Source organism: Elephas maximus, chromosome 5, assembly GCF_024166365.1.
Source record: "Elephas maximus indicus isolate mEleMax1 chromosome 5, mEleMax1 primary haplotype, whole genome shotgun sequence".
NCBI lineage: Eukaryota > Metazoa > Chordata > Mammalia > Proboscidea > Elephantidae > Elephas > Elephas maximus.
Window position 1 is genome coordinate 59,395,043 of NC_064823.1, and position 13,560 is coordinate 59,408,602.

The 13,560-nt window shown below is 37.3% G+C and overlaps 2 protein-coding genes across 16 annotated transcripts in view; both read right to left on the reverse strand.

Annotated features, from left to right (window-relative positions):
• PDLIM5 (PDZ and LIM domain 5) overlaps nucleotides 1–13,560 on the reverse strand; it is a 1,027,106-nt gene that overhangs the window by 315,117 nt on the left and 698,429 nt on the right. The window lies entirely within an intron of this gene.
• BMPR1B (bone morphogenetic protein receptor type 1B) overlaps nucleotides 1–13,560 on the reverse strand; it is a 531,312-nt gene that overhangs the window by 216,499 nt on the left and 301,253 nt on the right. The gene's annotated exons all lie outside the window — the stretch shown is intronic.

Below are 13,560 nucleotides of genomic sequence, written 5' to 3' on the forward strand. Positions count from 1 at the left end.
ACATAGTACGCTAACTTCTAGATTTTCAGATGTACCTATTTCATCAATCATGACAGTGTGAATTATTTTACCTTAATTTTTTTTACATTAAGGATAAAATCTATGCCACAGTACTATATAAGTTTAAAGGTGAAAGAAACAAAATCAGCAGAGTCTGCATATGCCACCTAATGTCCACAGTATGAGTGACTAGAAAATAAATCAATCCCATATATATTTTTATTTCTCTTGCCAAGGATAATCATTTGTTTGCTTCATTGGTTTTTTTTTTCTCCTTATTAAATCAAAGATGGCAGAAATCTTAAAGATATCTGATCACTAACCCATTTTACAGATGAAAACGTCAATTCTTAGGTTGCTTAACTTGCCCGTGGTCACATGGCAAGTAAATAGCAGAGTCAAAACTAGACTCCTTGCCTTATCGCTCACAGTGCTGTGATCCTTCTACTCATTTTTAGCTTCAAAATCCTATGTTCATGTGCAATCTTACTGAAAACCTTATCATTAAGTACAAAAATTACAGCCAAAATATAGCCAGCACACACCAAAAACAGCCCTTTATAGTTCAATTGACTCAAAAAAAGCACAGGAATTAACTTCCAAACAATTGAAAGCCGCTTTTCCTTGCTTCGTTCAATAATCAATATTTGTCCAATAAATTAATTTATTGCCAGGAGAGGTATACAGCCAGGTGCTGAGGCAAAGACAAAAAAAATACAGCCCTACTCTCAGAGACCTTACGATCTAATTCTAGGAAAAAAAGGAGCTAATTACAAAACAATTTGTTAAGAATAGTGATGAATCTAGAAGCAGACATGAAGGAGCAAGCAGTATGAACATCTGAGCCTATAATAAGTGGGAGGTGTAACAAGAACTCCTCAGTCTAGACTTCTGAATGTTAAAGAAAGAGTAGAAGGTACTAAGGCAAAGAAGGTAAAAAAAAAAAAAAAAAGAAAAACAAGAGGCAGGAAACAGGATGACATATACGTAGAACTTCACGTCTTGCTGAAGCATAGAATGTGAGGCAAAAAGTGGTAACAAAGTAAAATAAGACTAAAAGGAGTCAGATGATAAAGGGTTTTGTATGCCAGGTTAACAATGTTGGCAGGCTAGCAGTCATCAACTATTTTTGTTCACAGACCCTTAAAAGAATATTGAAAATCTATGTAGCGATTCAGACATTACAACTTGACATCTAAAATTTTTCACCTGTGGTAAAATACATATTTCCACAGAATTTAATTTCCAGCACACTATAAATAATGACATTTAAAAATAAAACTATTACATCAACTATTTTAAATGTACTCAATAAAATCTGAATCCATAAAAATTTAATGCAACAATTATCCATTTAAAGTATCCATTTAGTACCTTCCAAACCAGCTGAAAATTTTATATTGTTATTTTATTTCCTTGACCTTCATTTCTATCACACTTCCTCAAAGAAATCTTATGTACTATATTTTTATAATTATAATTAAAATTAAAATTCTTTAAACATTTACCGTCAATTGCTCTGCAACAAAATTTTATTCATTAATTGAAATTATAAGTTATTAAATTCTCTATTATCATAACCAAAAAAAAAAACCAAACCTGTTGCTGTCGAGGTGATTCCAACTCACAGCGACCCTGTAGGGCAGAGTATAACCGCCCCATGTGGTTTCCAAGGAGCGCCTGGTGGATTTGAGCTGCTGACCTTTTTGGTTAGCACCTATAGCTCTTAACCACTATGGCACCAGGGTTTCCTCTCTATTATCATAGCTTCCAAGTATTTAAAAATTTCTCTTTGATTGAGTTAGCATTATTATTGTTGTTGTTGCTGTTAGGTGCCGTCCAGTTGGTTCTGACTCATAGTGACCCCATGTACAATAGAATGAAATACTGCCTGGTCCTGCACCATCTTCACAATCATTGTTGTGTTTGAGCTCATTGTTTCAGCCACTGGGTCAGTCCATCTCATTGAGGGTCTTCCCTTTTTCACTAAATCTCTACCGAGCATGATGCCCTTCTCCAGAGACTGGTCCGTCCCGATAACATTTCCAAAGTATGTGAAACGAAGTCTTGCCATCTTTGCTTCTAAGAAGCACTCTGGCTGTATTTCTTCCAGGACAGATTTGTTTGTTCTTCTAGCAGTCCATGGTATATTCAATACTCTTGGCCAACACCACAATTCAAAGGCATCAATTCTTCTTCCATTTTCTTTATTCCTTGTCCAGCTTTTGCATGTATATGAGGCGACTGAAAACACCATGGCTTGGATCATAACTATGATTAGTACACAATTAACAAATTATATTTGTAAACATATTTTATAAATATACTTTTATATATATTTTGTAAATATATTATGCACTACATATTGCATTATGCTATAGATTAGATATTTTTATGCATAATAAACAAAAGCTACATTGATAATGCATCTTTTAATAGGCAGAATGAGGGTTTTCTACCTCAATTAGTGGATATATTTAAGCATGACTATCATTATTGAATGCTCTGGTGGCACAATGGTTAAGCTCTCAGCTGCTAACCAAAAGAGTGGTGGTTGGAACCTACAGTGGCTCTGTGGGGAAAAAAGATCTGCTCCCATAAAGATTACAGCCAAGAAAACCCTATAGGGCAGTTCTACTCTGTCTCATAGAGTCACTGTGAGTTGGAATTGAAGGCAAAAGACAACATCATTATTGCTAGAGTACAAGGATTTGTTATATATTTTCTTCCTATTTTCATTTTTATGAATGTAAATGCTAAGGAAACATGTTTACATAAATAAGCAGATATACGCAAAGGAGCAATGCCATACACTTCTTTAAATTCCTTCTAAATTATGTAACAAAATCACATTATGATCTGCAAAGAAAAGTATTTTTAAACTATTAGTTGGCAGCTTGTTTAAGTTTCCCTTCGATTTTATTGAGAGCAAAGAACGGAAAACAACTTGATTTGCAAAAAATGTTACATATTAAAAGCCAACTAGATAGCAATATTTTTAACTGCCCTCTTCTTTGATATTCTATAGTACACTATAGAGGTTTTTTATGTCTTGGAGCAATGCAACACAATATAGAAGCAGGAAAAATGAGCCATCTATCTTTTTTTGGAAAGTGGGAGAAGATCAACCCTGAAAGAGTAGACTGGTATGGAGAAACAGTTTCTTTCTAAGAAGACAATACTTTACGAAATAATACAAATTTGAGTTTAGGATTTGAAAAGGGATTTACTTTAAAACTACCTATAATGGCATTTAGTTGCTCAGTGCCATCGAGTTGATTCTGACTTACAGCAGCCCTATATGATAGAGTAGAACTGCCCCAGAGGGTTTTTCTGGCTGTAATCTTTAGAGAAGCAGATCATGAGATAGTTCTCCCACAGAGGCATTGGGTGATTTCCAACCACCAACCTTTCAGTCGGTAGCCAAGCACGTAACCATTTGTACTGCCAGGGTTCCTATTCCTTGTAAATATTCCAGCTATTACTTGGAGAACACATACCCAGACCACTAATGCAGGCAATGGTGGCCATTGAAGGATGGTGACCAAAGTAGTCACAGATCCACATTGTTTACGAAGATTCTATGAAAAGACAGGATTTGAAAAGAGTAAGACCAAAGGCAAGGAGATAGGAAGATAATGCTAAGTATTTCAAGCAAGGGCAAGGAATACCTGACCTATGAGGAAAGCAGAGATGATGGAAAAATTGGCCAGATGGGGAAATACAGATGTAAAATCATCTTGGACTGTAATAGGAATGTGAATAAACAAAAGGGAGAGGTCAAGGATGAGTATCCTGGTGTTGCTAGTGGTGCTCCACAGAGTATATGGGAATTAAAGCGAGTTTGGGTAGCAATTAAGTAGGCAAAAGAGATTTATTTTATAAATGTTGGGTTGAAAAGCCTGGGGACATTCAGGCACAGATATTTAGGAGGCAGCTGAAAAAAAGCTTAGGTAAATGATCCTGATTAGAACTGCACCTCTAAGAGTCATTAGCATATAATCCCACCATTCTTCTGCCATTTGGTCATAACTATGGTAGCTTGTGTATTGCTATGAAGCTGGAAGCTATGCCACCGGTATTTCAAATACCAGCAGTAGGGTCACCCACGGTGGACAGGTTTCAAGGTATCTTCCAGACTAAGACAGACTGGGAGAAAGGACGTGGTGATGTACTTCTGAAAAAATGAGCTAGTGACAACCCTATGAATAGCAGCAAAGATTTTCTGATACAGTGCTAGAAGATGAGCACCTTGGTCCCTTGAAATAAACTGGGAAAGAGCAGCTTCCTCAAAGTACAGTCAACCTCAATGACATGGATGGATTAAAGCTTTCAGCAACCTTCATTTGCTGATGTGGCACAACTCAAAATAAGAAGAAATAGCTGCAAATGTCCATTAATAATTGGAACATGGAATGTATGAAGTATGGTTGTAGGAAAATTGGAAGTCTTTAAAAATGAAGTGGAATGCATAAAGATCGATATCCTAGGCATCAATGAGCTGAAACAGAATGGTCTTAGCCATACTGAATTGGACAATCATATGGTCTGCTATGCTGGAAATGACAAATTGAAGAGGAATGGTGTCACATTCATAATCAAAAGAAACATTTCATGAGAAGCTAATCTGCTCTGTAAGCCTTCATCTAAATCACAATTTAAAAAAAAAAAATTTTTTTTTTCAATATCTATCCTGAAGTACAACAATGTGAGTGATAGAATAATAGCCATACATCTACAAGGTGGACCAGTTATTATGACTATAATTCAAATTTATGCACCAACCATTAATGCCAAAGATGAAGAAATCAAAGATTTTTCCTAATTTCTGTAGTCTGAAATTGATCAAACATGCAATCAAGATGCTTCGATAATTACTGGAAATTGGAATGTGAACGTTGGAAACAAAGATGAATCAGTAGTTGGAAAGTACAGCCTTGCCGATACAAATGGTAACAGATATTGAATGACAGAATTATGCAAGACCAATGATTTATTCATGGCAAAAACTGCAACTCTACACTTGGACCTTGACAGATGGAATACACAAGAATCAAATCAACTGTATCTGTGAGAAGAGATGATGGAGAAATTCAATATAATCAATCAGAGCGAGGCCAGGGACTGAATGCAGAACAGACCATCAACTGCTCATATGCAAGTTCAAGGTGAAGCTAAAGAAAAGTAAAACAATCCCATGAGAGCCAAAATACAACCTTTAGTATAGCCCAAGCTCATTGCCACTGAGTCAATTCCAAGTCATAGAGACTCTATAGACAGAGCAGAACTGCCCCATTGAGTTTCCAAGGAGCGCCCGGCAGATTTGCACTGGTGACCTCTTGGTTAGCAGCCATAGCACTTAAGCACTATGCTACCAGGGTTTCCAACTTTAGTATATCCCACCTAAATCTAGGGACCATCTCAAGAATACATTTGATGCATTGAATATTAATGACCGAAGACCAGACGAGTTGTAGGATGGCATCGAGGACATCATACATGTAGAAAGCAAAAGGTCATTAAAAATATAGGAAAGAAAGAAAAGACCAAAATGTATGACAGAAGAGACTCTGAAACTTGATATTGAATGTTGAGTAGGTAAAGTAAAGGGAAGAAATGATGAAGTAAAAGAGCTGAACAGAAGATTTCAAAGGGCGACTCCAGAAGATAAAGTATTATAAAGAAAAGCATAAAGACCTGGAGTTAGAAATCCAAAAGGGAAGAACATGCTCAGCATTTCTCAAACTGAAAGAACTAAAGAAAAAATCCAGGCTTAGAGTTGCAATACAGAAGGATTCTAGACCCCTGGTGGCACAGTGGTTAAGAGCTACAACTGCTAACCAAAAGCTCGGCCGTAAAAATCCACCAGCTACTCCTTGGAAATCCTATGGAGCAGTTCTAGTTTGTCTATAGGGTGGCTACGAATCAGAATGGACTCAACAGTAATGGGTTTCGTTTTTTCTCTTTTTTTTCATAGGCAAATAATTGAACAATGCAGGAAGCATCAAGGGAACATGGAAGAAATACACGGTCACAGTCACAGTACCAAAAAGAATGGGTTGACATTCAACCATTTTAGGAGGTAGCATATGATCAAGAACCAATGGTTTTGAAGGAAGAAGTCCAAGCTGTACTGGAGGCATTGGCACAAAGCAAGCCTTCAGGAACTGACAGAATACCAATTGGGATGTTTCAACAAGCAGATACAGTGCTAGAGGTGCTCACTCACCTATGCCAAAAAATTTGGAAGAGAACTACCTGGCTAACCAAATGGAAGAGATCGATATTTGTGCCCATTCCAACGAAAATGACCCAACAGAACACAGGAATTATCGAACAGTGTCATTAATATCACACACAAGTAAAATTTTGCTGAAGATCATTCAAAAGTGGTTGCAGCAGTACATCAACAGGGAACTGCCAGAAATTCAAGCCAGATTCAGAACAAGGCGTGAAAAGAGGGATATAATTGCTGTTGTCAGATGGACCTTGGCTGAAAGCAGAGAATACCAAAAAGATGTTTACCTGTGTTTTATTGACTATACAAAGGCATTCTATAGTGTGGATCGTAACAAATTATATAGATAACATTGTGAACGACAGGAATTCCACAACACTTAATTGTGCTCATGGGGAATCTGTACATGGGCAAAAGGTGGTTGCTAGAACAGAACAAGGGGATAATGCGTAGTTTAAAATAAGGAAAGGTATGCATCAGGATTGTATCCTTTCAGTATACTTATTCAACTGTATGCTGAACAAATAATCCGAGAAGCTAGACTATATGCAGAACGCAGTATCAGGACTGGAGGAAGACTTATTAACCACCTGCGATATGCAGATGATGCAACCTTCCTTCCTGAAAACAAAGAGGAACTTGAAGCACTTACTGATAAAGGTCATAGCCTTCAGTATGGATTACACTTCAACATAAAGAAAACAAAAATCCTCAGAAGTAGACCAGTAAGCAACATCATGATAAGTGGAGAAAATACTGAAGTGGTCAAGGATTCCATTTATTTGGATCCACCATTGACACACATGCAAGTTTGCGCTGTTGTTGTTAGGTGCTGCTGAGTCGATTCCAAGCCATAGCAACCCTACATACAACAGAACAAAACACTGCCCAATCCTGCACCACCCCCACAATCACTGTTATACTTGAGTCAATTGTTGCAGCCACTGTGTTAGTCCATCTCGTTGAGGGTCTTCCTCTCTTTTGCTGACTCTCTACTGTACCAGCATGATGTCATTTTCCAGGGAGTAATCCCTCCTGAAAACGTCCAGATTACGTGAGAAAAAGAGACTCTCCATCCTTGCTACTAAGGAGCATTCTGGCTGCACTTCTTTCAAGACAGATTTGTTCATTCTTTTGGCAGTCGACACTTACATTCAGTATTCTTCACCAATACCATAATTCAAAGGCATCAATTCTTCTTTATTCACTGCCCACCTTTCAGATGCATATGAGGTGATTGAAAATATCATGGCTTGGGTAAGGCACACTTTAGTCCTTAAAGTGATATCTTTGCTTTTTAATACTTTAAAGAGGTCTTTTGCAGCAGATTTGCTTCATGGACATTGGCTGTGGATCCAAGTAAAATGAAATCCTTGACAACAACTTTAACCTCTTCTCCATTTATCATTATGTTGCTTACTGGTGCAGTTGTGAGGATTTTTGTTTTCTTTCTGTTAAGGTGTAGTTTCTGAAGGCTGTAGTCTCTGATCTTCATCAATAACTGCTTCAAGTTCTCCTCACTTCCAGCAAGCAAGATTGTTTCATCTGCATAACGTAGGTCATTGATGAGTCTTCCTTCAATCCTTATGCTGCGTTCTTCTTCATGTAGTCCAGCTTCTGGGATTATTTGCTCAGCATACAAATTGAGTAAGTACGGTAAAAGGATACAACCCTAACACACCTTTACTGATTTTAAACCACGCAGCATCCGCTTGTGCTGTTGGAATGACTGCCTATTGATCTATGTACAGGTTCCGCGTGAAGACATGGAAGCAACAGTCAAGAAATCAAATGACATATTGACCTAACAACAACAACAGTATACAAGCAATAGTTGAAATCATGAACATAAATGAGATCAGTCTGGGAGCAGTGAATAGGGCTATAACATCTGTGGAGTCCGTGGGTGGTTAAACTGTTTATGTGCTTAGCTCTTAACCAAAATATTGGAGGTCGGTGTCCATCAGAGGTGCTTCACAAGAAAGACCCAGGCGATCTACTTCTAAAAAATCAAGCATTGAAAAGCCTATGGAGCATAGTTTACTCTGAAACACATGGGATTGTCATGAGTCACAATCAATTTAACAGCAACTGGTTCTGGTTAGAATATCTGTGGGCTTGGACAGAACCGTGGAGAATGTCAGCCAGTATGTGACGCTGTAGGAAAAACTCATGAATAAGACAGAGTAGCAACGGTGAGGAGCAGGTTGCCAGGTCTTTTTCCTGTGGAGCTGCTGGTTGAGTTCGAACACCCAACCTTCGGGTTAACAGCTGAGCGTTTAAACTGTCGGGCCACCGGTGGTCCTTCTAGCTTCTTTTACAGAACAGTGTAACTGTGAGATTCATCTGTTTTGCTGTCTGTGGCAATAAGAAGTTTTCTGAACACAACCAAACATTTTGAGGGACAGAGTAGCAGGGGCAGGAGTCTGGGTGGGGACCATGGTTTTGGTAGACATCTAGGTCAAATGGCATAACAAAGTTTATTAAGAAAATGTTCTGCATCCCATTTTGGTGAGTGGTGTCTGGGGTCTTAAAAGCCTGTGAGCAGCCATCTAAGAGGCACCAATTGGTTCCAACCCAGCCAGAGCAAAGGAGAATGAAGAACACCGAAGACATAAGGAAAATATCAGTCCAAGAGACAAATGGGCCACATAAATTAGAGACTCCATCAGCCTGAGATCAGAAGAACTAGATGGTACCTGGCTACCGCCAATGACGGCCTTGACAGGGAACACAACAGAGCCCCTGAAGGAACAGGAGAAAAGTATGGTGCAGAACTCAAATTCACATAAAAAGACTGGATTTAATGGACTGACTGAGACTGGAGGAACCCCAGAAAATATGGCCCCCAGAATTTGTTAGCCCAGAGCTGAAACCATTCCCAAAGCCAACTCTTCAGACAAAGATTAGTCTATAAAACACAAAATGGTACTCGTGAAGAGTGTGCTTCTTAGTTCAAGTAGATGTGCAAGACTAAATGGGCAGCTCCTGTCCAGAGGCAGGAAAAGAAGGCAGAAAGGGATAGGAACTGGTTCGAGGGGCACAGGAAACCTGGGGTGGAAAGGAAAAGTGTGGTGTCACATTATAGGGATTGTAATTAGGGTCACACAACAATATGTGTATAAATTTTCATATGAGAAATTAACTTGAGCTGTAAACTTTCACCTAAAGCACGATTTAAAAAATAAAAAAAAGATTACAGCCTAGAAGACTTGATGGGACAGTTCTACCGTCACATGGGGTTGCTATGAGTTGAAAATGAACTTGATGGTACCTAACGACAATAACAAAAGAAACCAGAAACAAAAGGGTACATGTTGTATAATTCCACTTGTATAAACGTAAAGAACAAGTATTAAAATTCTAATCTAGGCTGAAAGAGGGCAGAAAAGTTGTTACCTTAGAAGTATTGACTGGGAGATTATGAGACCATTCTGTAGATAAGGAAATGTTCTACATCTTGGTGGTTTCATATATATATATATATATATATATATATATATATATAAACTCAACCAGATGATAGCACCTAGTGTATACACACACACACACACACACACGTGTGTGTATATTATATATATGAAACCCTGTTGGCGTAGTGGTTGAGTGCTAACCAAAAGGCAAGCAGTTGGAATCTACTAGGCATTCCTTGGAAACTCTATGGAGCAGCTCTACCCTGCCCTATAGGGTCACTGTGAGTTGGAACAGACCCAACGCTAACGGGTTTGGTTTTTTGTTTTGTTTTTTATTTATATATATATATATATATACACACACACACACACATAACTATTAGGATATTCACTTAAGATTTGCACATCTCAATTTAAAAAAACTACGTTGTAGAAACAAAGGAAAATAAATTTTAAAAAAAAGAGGGCACATGTACTTTGGTAGGAGTCCCTGGGTAGCCCAACTTTTCAGGCACTCAGGTCTAAAGAAAAGGTTGGATGTTCCATTCCACCCAGAGGTGCCCCGAAATAAAGGCCTGGCAATCTACTTCAGAATAAATAGCTACTGAAAACCCTGTGGAACACAATTCTTCCCTGACACCCATGCAGTCACCACGAATTAGAACTGACTTAAGGGCAACTGATTTTTTTTTTTTTTCCAACTGGTACTTTGGCAAGGAGGAAGTCACTGGTGACCTCGAAGAGGCAATGAAATGAGAAGTAAATGTGAGGTAAGGAAACAAAGACAGTGAATGTAGCAAACTCCTGTTATGGGATAAACAGAAAGCCCTCAATAGTAAACATCTTGAGAAAAATGAAAAGTGGGTCACACAAGAAATAAATATTACAGCATTTCATCTTTATAATTACTGGTTGGATGGGATACAAATTCTACTCTGTGAGTGCGTTTTAGACAAATGGTGAAAAAAAGTTATATATACTATGAGGTTAAATATTCCTAGATAAGTTATGTGCATCTATAAAAAGATTTAGAATATAGGGTAACACTGAAAATTTTGCCATAAGCAACTGAACAAATGTAGTTGCTATTAACAGAGATGGAAAGAACCATAGAAAAAGCTCATGCAGGGTGTTCAAACAAGTGCTCAATTTTTAACATATGAAGTTTGAGATGCCTATCAATATCCAAGTAGAAACGTCTTTTCAATCATGCAAAAAGCTGGATAGTAAAAAAGGAAGACAAAAGAAGAATTGATGTGTTCAACAAACTTGTGCTGCTGGTGAAGAATGCTGAATATACCGTGGACTGCCAGAACAACAAACAAATTGGTATCAAGAGAAAACATAACCAGAATGCTTCTTAGGCTTTGATGCACTTACTCCTGGACACATCATAGGAAAGAACAATCCCTAGAAAAGGGCACCATGTTTGGTAATGTACAGGTTTAGCAAAAATGAGGAAAACCCTCAATGAGATAGACACAATAGTCTCAACAATGGACTCAAACACACCTACAGTCATGAAGATGGCATACGGCCGGGCAACATTTTGTTCTGTTATACAAAGGGCTGCCATAAGTTAGAGCCAATTCGACAGCAACTAACAACAACAAAAATATTAGACAGTTGGACATACGAGCCAAACAATCACGAAAGAAGTTCAGACTTGAATTTCAATTTGAGGGTTCTCCATAAGCATATCATATTTAACTTCATCAAGTAATTTACCAAGAAATAATTTAACACTTCCTTCTTTAAGCTCTTACTCAAATTTAGTGAACACCACCTACAACTACTTGGAATTTCCAAAAACAGTGCTTATATTTAGAACCTGAAATAGCCAGAAAAAGGCCTCATTTTTTGGTTATTTTCTTTCTCCACCTTCACCAATTATCCCAGAGGGTTTCCTAGTTAGGAATATCTCCTAATCTCATTGACTTTAAACACTTTTAAAAAAAAGGATTTAATAATTCTCAATAGGCAAATGAACAGTTAACTCAAAACAATTTATTGATTAAAGATTACACCAGGTCTTATTTTGTAGTTGGATTCTGCTAGATGGTACATCTATCTGATTTTGATACTGAGAGATAATATAAATTGGAGAATGTGAAACAAGACCATTAACAGCCTTCCAACTTTTTTTCTCTACCTTTGCCCCCAGTATTCAAAGTCCCAAATGTCCCACTAAATGACTATCCTATAGACTCCTACAGTCTCAAAAAAAAATCCCTAAAATTTTAATAAATTCCTTCCAAATGACTGTCTCAATTATAACAGCATATTCTCAAAAAAAAAAAAAATACAAAATCAAAATACTCAAAGAAATGCAGTTAATAATATATTTTATTTACCATGATAGACAAGTCTTTTGAGGTAGGGAATTCTAGCTGGTTCATCTATAACAGTACTATTTGTAGCCTACCTAATCATAAAGTTAGAGCCATCCTACCAATGAGTGATCAGGGACAGGAAGAAGCCTTAAAAAGTAATAATAATCATAGAAAAATCTGATTAAAAAAATATAGGCAATGGATATAACTTTGCTGTATTAATTGTCACAGAGTATCAAATATACTATACTGCTATTTTTTTTATTTCTAAGAGAGTATGCATCACTAAGAGTCACCTAATAAATATATATTCAATCATTAATTTATGCATTTATTCTACAAATACTTAGTAACTTGTCTCTAATTCCAGAGAAATATCAATCCATTTTTCTACATTCATTTGCTAAAAATCCATTGAGCTCTAACTCCAGCCCAGGTACATGCTAATAGTAAACAGAGATAAATATAATTTCTGTCTCCAGAGCTCTCAGTCTTGTTGGTAAGGCACACTGGACCAATGGCCTTCAGACTTTTTGCTATCATACGTCCTAAAATTATTTTAAAAACCCATCTGCCCAATTCCACACATTTTACCTTGTCATCTGTAACTTCCTCTTTAATTTAAATAAATTTATTTCTCATTAATAGGTGATGAAATTATTAAATACTTTATAAAATGAGATGAGATAAAAATAACTATAATAGGAATAAATATTTCACAATGATTTGGTAAAAGTTTTATATGTCGTTGTTGTTAGACGCCATCCAATTGGTTCCGACTCATAGCAATCCTGTGTACAACAGAATGAAACAGGTCCTGCACCATCCTCACAATCATTGCTATGTTTGGGCCCATTGTTGCAGCAGGCTCAATCCATCCCATTGAAGGTCTTCCTCTTCTTCGCTGACCCTCCATTTTATCAAGCATGCTGTCCTTCTCCAGTGACTGGTCCCTCCTGATAACACGCCCAAAGGACATGAGACAAAGTCTCACCATTCTTGCTTTTAAGGAGCATTCTGGCTGTACTTCTTGTACTTTTTCCAAGATTTGTTGGTTCTTCTGGCAGTCCATGATATATTCAATATTCTTCACCAACACCATAACTCAAAGGCATCGATTCTTCTTTGGTCTTCCTTATTCATTGTTCGGCTTTCTCATTCACATGAGGTGATTAAAAATATCATGGCTTGGGTCAGGCACACCTTAGTCTCAAGTTGACATCTTGGTTTTGAACACTTTAAAGAGGTCTTTTGGAGCAGATCTGCCCAATGCAGTATATGTCGTTTGATTTGACTGCTGCTGCCTTGGGCATTGATCGTGGAGCCAAGTAAAATGAAATCCTTGACAACTTCAATATTTTCTACATTTATCATCAAGTTGCTTATTGGCCCAATTGTGAGGATTTTTGTTTTATGTTAAGGTGTAAAGATTTATATAAGCTAACTGAATAAAATACAACAAGTCTGAAATTAAGCATTTCAATGCAGGTCAAATACCCTGTTTCTAACACTAAGGTTTACTTTTACTGCAAATGTAAAAAATGTGGAAAAAACTGAAAGCCCTGTGAGTTTACGT